Below are 11,540 nucleotides of genomic sequence, written 5' to 3' on the forward strand. Positions count from 1 at the left end.
TTGTAGCTCAGGAGACAACACAGGATGTTTTATTAGCAGTTTTTCATAGTCAACAGCACATAGACGAGAAACTCTTTTTAGTTGAAAGCTACCTGTTGCTTTAGATAAGAGCTCCCAGCTAAGGTAGTTAATCTTTCTCTGGAGCCCTCAGGTTTGTTCATCCTGTCGTCACCAGTCAGGCTTTTCCTTTCTTAACAAAACCATGAGTTTTTGTTTTATTTGCTGAGTTTGTCAATTAGTGAGTTCTTTTGTTTTATTTCTGGGTGAATGTGCTGACTTTGCCTGGCACGAGCTAACTTTGGCCTGTAGCTTTAGCAAGGAGTATTTTCATAAAACTAGCCTTAAACTAACTTAATCTACATATGTTACTAACGCTAATTTGGCTTATACTAACTTAATCTCAACATATGTTAATTTTGGCTAAAACAGACAGGTGAGGGAATCTCAAACTTCCTGCCCTCCTGCAGTCTTAGGAAACCACATTCCTACAAGATCACTATTTGGCTTTATTGTAATGGTTGGGGGTGATATTTTACCCTTGCAGGGTACCGTAATAACAGTAAAACTCACCGTAGAGGAATTGACTACAGGCCAGTAAAAAGACACAAGGAGGGCTAGTAAACCGCTGGCCTTGTCTCGCAGTTTCTTCCCAGCCCAGGCCTTGCCTTTAGACGTGGGAGACAGCCTCTTTACCAGCTTGTGTTGTCTGCATGGCCCCGTCAATAAAATATAAAAAAGAGTACATAATGAGTTTCCTCAGCATGAATAAACTGTATATCACTCCAGTCAAAGTTATTGCCATACACATTAATATCAGCAAATTTGTTTTAAACTTTTGTCCCTTACATACTTCACTTTTCTTTTCCCCCTTTATTCACTCACTCTCACTGTCTCCCATTTTCCACCTTCCTCCCACACCACCTCTACCATCCACCATTGCTCTTCAAGTTTTTATACCTTCCAGTCTTTCAGTTTCTGCCATTGAGTGAAAATGTTTGGTATATATTAAATGGGGACATACAATACCTCTCTGTCATAGTCTGACTTGCTTCACTTAGCAGTGTATCTTCCATATTCATTCACTTTCTAACAAATGCCAGGGTCTCATTGTTTTCTATGACTGAGTAGTATTCTGTAGTGTATATGTGCAACACATTTTCAATCCATTCAACTATTCTTAGACATTTGATTTTATTGCAGCATTTATTCACAATTACTAAGACATGGTGTGTCATTCGATATGATTTGCCAGTATCTTGTTGAGAAATTTTGCATCTGTATTCATCAGGGATATTGGTCTGTAGTTAAATTTTTTTGTGAAGTCCTTTCTGTTTTTAGAATGAGGTTGATGGGCATTTCATAGAATGAATTTGGGAGAGTTCTTTCTTATAGATCTTTGGAAATACTTTGAGGAAAATGGGAGTTAGCTCTCTTTAAAAGTTTGGTAGAATTCAGAAATGAAGCCATCAGGACCTAGGCTTTTCTTTGTTGAGAAGCTATTTATTACTGATTCAATTTCATTGCTTGTTATTGGTTTATTCAAGCTTTCTATGTCTTCCTGATTTGATATTGGTAAATTATATGTGTCCTGAAATTTGTACATCTCATCCAGGTTTTTCTGTCTGTTGGCATATACTCACTTTCAGTATTATCTCATGATCTTTTATATTACTGTTATGCCTGTTGTAATATTGCCTGCTTCACTGTTGATTGGATTTATCTGTTTCCTTTCTCTGTTCTTTATTAGTCTAACTAAAGGTGGTCAATTTTGTTCATCTTCTCAAAGAACTACATTTTGTTTCATTTGTTTCCAATACAATTAATCTAGTCTCTATTTCATCTCTATTTATTACTACCCAAACTTTTATTATTTCTTTGCTCCTGGTGTTCTGAGGGGGGGTTGTTATTATGTTTTTTTGGTTCCCTGAGGTGTGTGGTTAGGTTGTCTATGTGCCACGTTTTCAGGTTCCCTGAGGTGTGTGGTTAGGTTGTCTATATGCCACGTTTTCAGGGTTTGTGTGTGTGTGTGTGTGTGTGAACTAATTGCTATGAACATCCCTCTTTTGACTCCTTTTGCTGTGCCTCAAAGGTTATGAAAATTCATGTGCTTTTTTTTTTTGGAGAGATTTTCACTGTAGGGCGCGTGTGCTCGCCAGACAGACAGAGAGAGACATAGAGACAGAAAGTGAGAAGTCACCCCCCAGGGGGTATGGTCACGCCGCAATCCCTTCTCCTCCATTCTCCTCTCGGGATCTTGGGCATGCACACACATGCACCCAGCGTGAGTTTTAAGCCACCGGGTCCGGGACATGAACCGCGGTCGACTACGTGGGAGTCCAGCGACATAGCCATTACGCTAACTGCTGGTTCCCGAAAATTCATGTGCTTTTAATCATTGTTTCCAATGAATCTTTTTTTAAAAAAGCAAGATGAATGGTTTATTCGTGTACTTCAGTCAGTGAAATTGGTCCAATGAATCTTGTTTTCCAAGACTCATTGTTTCCAATGAGCCTTAATTTCTTCACTGATTGTGAAGTCATTCCAGAGTAGGTTCTTTAGTTTCCATATGTTTCTGTATTTTGAGGGATTTTTCTGCAGTTAAATTTAAGTTCAATTCCATCGTGATTAGAGAAGATGCTGGATATAGTTTTTATGACTTTGCATTTGTAAAGGCCTGTTCTGTGCCCTATTGTGTTGGTTTTTGTTCACTAATCTGTTTATTTCTCTTCAGTTTTCCTGATACAGTATTCCCTTCAGTATTTCTTGAAGGACTGGTCTACTCTTGGTGACTTCTTTCAGTTTTTATTTATCTGAGAATGATTTCATTTGTTTTTTTCCATATGAAGGAAAATATTGCTAGGTGTAGAATTTTTGGTTGAAATTGTTTTCTTTTAGAGCTTTGAATATATATTCCCATAGTTTCCTTATTGCATTGTTTCACTTGAGAGTTCTGATATTATGCTAATAGGATAACCTTTCTAAGTAATGTGATGTTTCTATCTTGCTATTTCTGGAATCTAGTCTTTGTTTGATTATGAACAATCTGGTCATGATGTGTTGTGGAAAGAATATTATTAGATTGATTTTATTTGAGATCCTTGGCATTTCTTGGGTCTAGATGTTTGAATGTTTCTCTAGGTTTGAATTTTTTTCTTCCAGTAATATTTCATGGAATAGGGTTTTGATGCCCTAAGATTCTTCACCTCTAAAGTACCAGCTATTTGGATGTTTGGGCATTTAATAGTATCTAATATCTTCTGTATGTTGTACTTATTTTTTATTTTATTCTTGATTATTTTTTTCATTATCTTTGCTGGTTTTGTCAAAGTCAGAGACTTTGTATTCTAGATCAGAGATACTATCTTATGTTCTAATCTATTTTTAATTCTTTCAAGAAGATTTTGATTTTTTGTGTTACAGTCTTCATCTATATAAGCTTTGATTGATTCTTTTACAGAAGTCATCTTTTTATTGAGTATTTCCTTCAAGCCATGGGATGATTTTCTCATTGTTGAAGTAGATTGTTTTCTCTTGCACCTCATTGTGCAATAGAAAACAAATACTATAAATACAGATAAATACTCTGAATTCTATTTCTGATTATTTTGTGATTTCCTCTGCTTTTTCCATTGTTGGAGTTGGGGGTGGTGGTAGTATTTTCTGGATTTCTCATATTTCTTAAGGTTCTGCTGTGATCTTTAGTCATCTATTGATTTACTCACTTCTTGCTCCTTTGAGATAGATTTCTGTAGTGTGTTCCTGTGCTTCCTTTTGATTTGAATTAGCTGTGTGCCTGTTTCCCTCTTCTGTTGTGGCAGTGTGGTATCCACCGTGGGAGTTTTGGGTTCATATTTACAGAGAGAATTTTTTCTCCTCCTTTTGCTGATATAAGTATGGAAAATAATTCTTCCAAGACCTCTCAGTGCTCAGATTTTGTATCCTATATATCTAGACCTGTCAGGTTGCTACTCGGAATATTGACCTGAGAGGTGAGAGTACAGGGGTGATATCCAAAATCATGTGCCACACTCTGTGCTCTACATGTGACAGAAATACAGGCTCTGATCCCACACCATAACTGGGCAAGGAGTCTTGGGTGAAAGAGCTGCCTGCTCCTTTATCCTCATAGTTGGGAAAGAGAGTAAACTGGAATTAGCACAAAAAAAGATAATCCACCCACTTTTTTAAACTGTGGCTGCAAAATTTGGGAGTTGGGCTCAAGAAACAAAAAACATGACCCCACACCCTTAATGGGCAGGGATCATCAATGAAAACCTCTCCATGTTTTCATTCCTTCCAATCTTGCTCTTTCTGCAACAGAGTGCAGACACTTGGAATATATTAAGTAGGGACATATGATGCCTATTTTTCATAGTCTAGTTTGCTTTGTTAGCATTTTATCTTCCATATTCATCACCTTCTGTCACATACCTGGTCTCATTTTTTTTTATGGCTGAGTAGTATTCTATAGTGTATGTATGTCACAATTTTTCAGTCCACTCATCTATTCTTTGATATTTTATTTGATATTTTATTTGATTCTGTGTCTTAACAATTGGGAATAATGCCACAATAAACATGGATGTGCAAGTGCTTTTCCAACTGAGTGTATTCCTGTCCTTTGGGTAGAGACCCAGGAGTAAAAGAGCTGTCATATGGAAGTTCAATACTTAGGCTTTTGAATAACCTCCATATCCTTCTCCATGGTGTTGTACTAATTAACATTCCCACCCACAGGGCAGAAGAGTTTCCACTGCCTCATCAACACTTAACATTTTTTATTTTTTCTGTGGTAGCCATTCTTACTGGGGAGAGGTGAAACCTCATTGTGGTTTTTATTTTCATATGCTTATTGACTCATTTTATGTCTTCCTTACAGAGTTGTCAGTTCAGCTCATTTGCCAGTCTTTCTATTGGAATGATTTTTATTTTGTGGGTAAGCTGCTTGAGTTCTCATATATTTTAGTTATTAGTTCCTTATCTGAGGCAGACTTTTCAAATATATTCCCCCATTCTTAGGGTTGTCTCTTCACTTTAATTATTGTTCCTTTGCCATGCAGAAACTTTATAACCTGAGGTAATCCCACCTGTCTATCTTGAGGATTAGTCCCTGTGCTTTGTCTTAATTAAGAAGTCTTTGCTCTGATGTCTCCAAGAGTTTCCCCTGTGTTTTCCATGAGTACCTTTTTAATTTGATGTTTTATGTTTAGATCCTTTATCCATTTTTAATTAATTTTTATTAATAGTGAGAGGCAGGGGTTCAACTTCATTTTCTACAGATGGATTTCCTATTTTCTATACAATTTTCATAAGATCATTTTGTATTCTCTACTGGATTGTCCTATACCCTTTGTCAAAATTCAGTTTGTGAGAGGGATCAGCAGTTGGTTTGGTGGTTAAGTCAGTGGACACTTCCACATGGCCAACTATGGTTAGAGTCCCAGACCTGGTGGCTTGCTTTCTCACTTTCCTTCTCTCTTTCTCTCTCTCTCTGTCTCTCTCTGTTCAAATTAAAGTAAACGAATGAAATAGTGTGTATGGAAGAGTAGGGCCTGAGGAAGGACATTTAGAAAAAAAATAGGGAGGCAATGCATTAATGGGACCAAGAAATGTGATTTTATTTTTTGAAGATATTTTATAGTTTAACCAACTGGACTAGGGAGAAATGTTCATATAATGAAATATTCACTTTGTAAGCTAAAAAAGGGTAATTAAATGTATAAAAAAAGAAATAATAATAATATTTTAATTAATTAGTTAATTCTTTTTAAAAAAATCAGTCTTTGGAGAAAGGCATGTTTTGCCTCCTCTCTGGGCCTATGTCACACATATTCATGCCTGGAACTTAACCACATTAGTTATTATTTTTTGCAGAACAGTTTATTTCTATCAACAACATTGGTGACCATGAAGGGACCAAAGGTGAACTGGAGACCTTCTGAGGGGTTACTTCGAACCTGGTGCTGGGTAGCAGCACAGTGGGCCCTATGTGCCCTTTCTAGCTCTGAGCCTCTTCTTGGAGGGTGGAGGGATTTGGAGAATCTACTTTTTGTTGCATTGCATCACTGTGTCTGATGGGTAAATTAGAAAATGTTTTTTCAGAAAAAGGAATTGAATAGAATAAAGAGGTGTTATTTAATGAGGAAACAAAATGGTTATTGTGGAAGACCTAATAAGCCTGTAGACATCTGTTACCCTTTTTGGGTGGAAACAACTTTAAAGCTTCTGAAAATTTTCCAATACACTAATTTTGAGAAAAATAAAAATGATATCTTATCAGCTCAAGATCATTGTCTTGTAGGGGGATTTGCAAAGTGGCCAGATAATCATCCAGATGTTTTACATGCCAAATTTGTGATCTATGGCTTGTCACTAATGGAGGAAAATGGAAAGTGTAAAGTTCATCCTGCTCTGAATGTAAGCACACAGGCTTCTGAAGGCCTTTGAGATCTCTGTCAAGGCTGGAAAACCAAGGACCCAGAACAGTGCTCAGGATATGTACGTATCTCCACATGATCAATTTTAGATTAGAAGGGTGAGAGAATTTGTAGCATAATTGTAGCTCAAGGTTAAAAGTCATGTGTAACTAAGTGTGCCCTTTTTTTTTATAGAGATAAAGTTACAATAAAATCTCCTTATGATATATGTCAGTTTTGGATATGGTCTTGAGCCAGTAACTAACTTTTGTACTGGGTTTCAAGAAAATCTTTGCTGGACTTTGAGCCACAGCTGACTCTATCGTGGTTCTTAAGTATTTATACTGTATTTCTAGAAAGTCCTTTGAACCAAGTTAACTATGCATGTTATCTTTTTAGAAACTCTTCAGTACAAATTGTATCTTATAAAATAGACACAAATCTTCAAAACAAGTTTATACTTCATATAGCATTGATAATCTTCAAGTGGACACTTTTTGGTCATTTTTAAGGATTTACTGCTGGAACCAGCAGTTGGCGTAATGGCTACATCACTGGACTCCCATGTAGTTGACCACGGTTTGAGTCTCAGACTCAGTGGCTTAAACTCACACCGGGCGCGTTTGCATGCACGTCCAAGATCCTAAAAGGAGAATGTAGAAGAAGGGATTGTGACATGGCCAGCCCCCCTAGAGAATGATTTCTCACTTTCTGTCTCTGTTTCTCTCTGTCTTTCTGGTGAGCGCACGTGCCCTATAGCTAAAAACAAAAACAAAAACAAACTCTCCAAAAAGAAAATTAAAAATGAAAAAGCTTTACTGTTGTGGTAAAAAATGTGCTTTATGAATTAAGTATCTAGGATTATTCTTTTTGAAAACAGATGAATTAAGTATCTAGAATTATTCTTTGAAAACAGATGATCCCATACTTCTTCTTTAAGAATGATTTGTTTTGTCTTAAGTGTACCAATTAAACCTGTGTGGCCTATATAAATGAAATAAATAACTTCATAGTAAAAATAAACAGACTTACCTAATACTTTATGAATTAAGTATCTAGGATTATTCTTTTTGAAAACAGATGAATTAAGTATCTAGAATTATTCTTTGAAAACAGATGATCCCATACTTCTTCTTTAAGAATGATTTGTTTTGTCTTAAGTGTACCAATTAAACCTGTGTGGCCTATATAAATGAAATAAATAACTTCATAGTAAAAATAAACAGACTTACCTAATAAGATAATTTTCTTTCTTTCTTTCTTTCTTTCTTTCTTTCTTTCTTTCTTTCTTTCTTTCTTTCTTTCCAAATTCTTTCTTTCTTTCTTTCTTTCTTTCTTTCTTTCTTTCTTTCTTTCTTTCTTTCTTTCTTTCTTTCTTTTTCTCTCTTTCTTTCTTTCCTAGGTATTTTTGATATAGGCTTATTAGGTCTTCCATGATAACCATTTTGTTACCTCATTAAATAACACCTCTTTAGTCCATTTAATTCCTTTTTCTAAAAAAAACTTCTAGTTCACATGTGCCCATTGGAGAGACAGAGACAGAAAACAAGAAATCATCCCCCAGAGGGATAGCCACACTGCAATCCATTCTCCTCCATTCTCCTCTTGGGTTCTGGGCAAGCATGCTCATGTGGTGGGCATGAATTTTGTTTTGTTTTTTGTTTTGTTCATTTGTTTGTTTATTTTTAATTTGACCAGAAAGGGGCAGAGAGAGGGAGTGTAAGAAAGCAAGCCGCCATGTTGGGGACTCAAACTGTGGTTGGCCATGTGATAGTCCAGTGCCCTTAACCAGGACTCCAACTGTGGTGGACTATATGGGAGTTCAGTGACATAACCATTACACCATCTGCTAGTCCCAATAAGAGAGTTTTCTAAAGAAAGATTGTTTAAAGAGTATTATGGGCAGAAGCAGGTCATGGGCCTGAGTCAGCCAACACTAGGGATTCTCTAGCCACTTAAGGACATTCACCAGGGCCTGAGAATTGCCACCACCATGACCAGCCAGTTGTATGGAATTCAGCAGTTGCTGCAGGCCGAGAAACAAGCCACCAAGAAGGTGTCTGAGGCCCACAAGCCAAACAACCAGAGACTGAAGCAGGCCAAAGCAGCTCAGGTTGAAATTGAACAGTATTGCCTGAAGAGGGAGAAAGAGTTCAAGGCCAAGGAAACTATGGCTCTGGGATCCCATAGTAGTTGCAGCACTGAAGTGGAGAAGGAGACCTAGAAGATGACCATCCTCCAGAACTACTTCCTAAACCACTCTCCTCTCAGGGCTCTGGTCATGTATGCACATGTGTCTGGCATTATCTTCAAGCCGCCATGTTGGGGACTCAAACTGTGGTTGGCCATGTGATAGTCCAGTGCCCTTAACCAGGACTCCAACTGTGGTGGACTATATGGGAGTTCAGTGACATAACCATTACACCATCTGCTAGTCCCAATAAGAGAGTTTTCTAAAGAAAGATTGTTTAAAGAGTATTATGGGCAGAAGCAGGTCATGGGCCTGAGTCAGCCAACACTAGGGATTCTCTAGCCACTTAAGGACATTCACCAGGGCCTGAGAATTGCCACCACCATGACCAGCCAGTTGTATGGAATTCAGCAGTTGCTGCAGGCCGAGAAACAAGCCACCAAGAAGGTGTCTGAGGCCCACAAGCCAAACAACCAGAGACTGAAGCAGGCCAAAGCAGCTCAGGTTGAAATTGAACAGTATTGCCTGAAGAGGGAGAAAGAGTTCAAGGCCAAGGAAACTATGGCTCTGGGATCCCATAGTAGTTGCAGCACTGAAGTGGAGAAGGAGACCTAGAAGATGACCATCCTCCAGAACTACTTCCTAAAGAACAGGGGTGAAGTCTCAGATAACCTCTTGGCCTTTGTCTGTCTCATCCAGCCAGAAATACATGAAAACTACCATATAAATGAATAGAAGAAGAACAAAATGTCTGTCCCATGGATTGGTGTTTTAGATGTCCCATGGAATATGAAGCTTTACAGAGCTCCAGCTATATTCTTAAGTAAGTCATTAAATTATTTCTGTATATTATATAGAAGGTCCCTTCACTCTTTGCAGAGTAGCAAATCTAGCTTCTTTGTACAGACTTAGAACTCATCCAAAGCTTTCATCTTTTTACTTATTTCTTAGAAATTTAATAGGTGTATGTTGTTCTCCTTTGTCTCTGCCTCAAGCAATATATATCTCAATGTTAACTTTTTCTGACTTAGATCTGGTAAAAAAGGAAAACATTTGAAAAAAGAAAGGGATTAATGCTTTCTTGAAGGTCAGGAATTTTATCTATGAAAAAATAGTGAATAATTACTTGTAATCTGTGTGAAGCAACAGCCAACTCTAAAGTTGTCCATTCCAGAAAAAATCAGAACAATGACTACTAGTGTAATCATTTGGGCTGCTTTTAGTTTCTTTTAATCAAAATACTAAATGATAGAATTCACAAACTTGTTTCATAGTATTAATTGGTGTCTTTATAATCATTTAAAAGTAAAAGACTCTTTGTCATGAACTTTTTCCCCTCTCTGGTTCATCCTCTTTGATAATGGAGAGTACACAGAGGTACAGAATTTCATGTAGGAAGTAAGCACATATATCATATTCATCAGTATTTGTGTACATAATTACAAAGTGTTCATGGTTTAATCTTAACAGGGAGGAAGTCTCTTGGTTTCACCTAACAACTGATGAAAAACGACAAGCATCTAGTGAGCACAGACTCACTCTTGTACAAGGGCAGCCTTGGGCAGTTATCAAACACATTTACTTCCCGGTGGGCTAAATTATTTCCTGGGCTAACTGATGTGTGTGATACCGTAGTAACTTCACACTGGCACTTAAGCACTAGAGGCCTGTGGCCTTCTGTTAGCTGAAAGTCTTAAGAGTTTACTGTAGAGCTTTTCCATTTTTCCTGACAACATGCTACAGCATATCTCCCGCCAAGCCCCCACCTGAGCTGCTTGTCAGGATCAGCAGTGCTGTCCAAATTAAGAATCCAGTCCTCTTCCTACTTGACTGCAGCACTGTTCCTGGGCTGACCAGTCCTTACTGGAACCGTGGTCTCTACTTGGCTTCTCTTGTGCAGTGGCGTGCTGCCTTGCTTTGCAGTGTCTTCCTGATACCTCCTCATCTCTTCCCAAAGTTTTGTCATTTTGCTCTACACATTCCCTTAGTGAGAACAGCTTCATTTCATGGCTTTAAATACCACCTGTGAGGGGCCTTCAAAATGATTATGGGAAAATGGTATTAAAGTATGAGTTTATGCAAATAAATAAAGACTATTATGTAACTAAAAGGACAGTGATTTAACTGTACATGCTTGTGAATAAGAAAGTTGTGATGTGGAGTCATTTATTTAGCTCTCGCTGGAGGAAGCCACATAATGCTGTATTTTAATCTCAAATCATTTAGTTGCCTTCTATTGTTTTTACTTTTCTAAGAAGAATACAATCTTGATTTTAAAGCTGAGGTGTGTTCTGGCATGTTCAGGGAAGCTATGTGCTAAACTCTATCTTCTAGACTCCTAAAATAATCAGAGAAGAAGCCATTTTAAAGCTGAGGTGTGCTCTGGCATGTTCAGGAAGCTATGCTCTAAACTCCATATTCTAGACTTCCAAAATACTCAGACAAGTGGAGAATAGATTTTGTCACAGGATGACCAGAAACCACTGCAGAGGCACAAGAAATATGAGAAACCAAGAAAATATTTCTCTCCTAAAGGAAAAGAACAATCGTTCATCATCCCCAGACAGTAAAGCAGACTCATGGGAATGTCCGACAGAGAATTCAGAATATTCATAGTGACAAAACTAAATGAGATGCAAGAGCTGAGAAACGAACTCCAGAAGATGCAGGAGATGAGTTCCAAGAGGTGAGAAAGTTCCTTTTTACTTTACTTTATTACATTTTGAATAATTATTTATACATTTAATCGCTATACATCATTTCAATTATAAAGGGACTTTACCCAGCATGCTATACACCTCAGTCCAGCCCAGTTGAGAATACTATACACGTCTTCATCAACAGATAATAAACCATATCTGTGTCCCACAAATGTCTCATCTCTCTATTTTTTCCCCAAATTTCCTTTCCTGCACTCTTCCCCTCCCACACTC

The 11,540-nt window shown here is 37.6% G+C and overlaps 1 protein-coding gene and 1 pseudogene across 1 annotated transcript in view; one reads left to right on the forward strand and one right to left on the reverse strand.

The window, feature by feature from the left end:
• Positions 1–11,540, reverse strand: part of LOC102493032 (NUT family member 2G) — an 89,704-nt gene that overhangs the window by 22,199 nt on the left and 55,965 nt on the right. The gene's annotated exons all lie outside the window — the stretch shown is intronic.
• Positions 8,992–11,262, forward strand: LOC102490082 (V-type proton ATPase subunit G 1 pseudogene; annotated as a pseudogene).

The sequence above is a fragment of the Tupaia chinensis genome, unplaced genomic scaffold, assembly GCF_000334495.1.
Source record: "Tupaia chinensis unplaced genomic scaffold, TupChi_1.0 Scaffold000506_1, whole genome shotgun sequence".
NCBI classification, from domain to species: domain Eukaryota; kingdom Metazoa; phylum Chordata; class Mammalia; order Scandentia; family Tupaiidae; genus Tupaia; species Tupaia belangeri.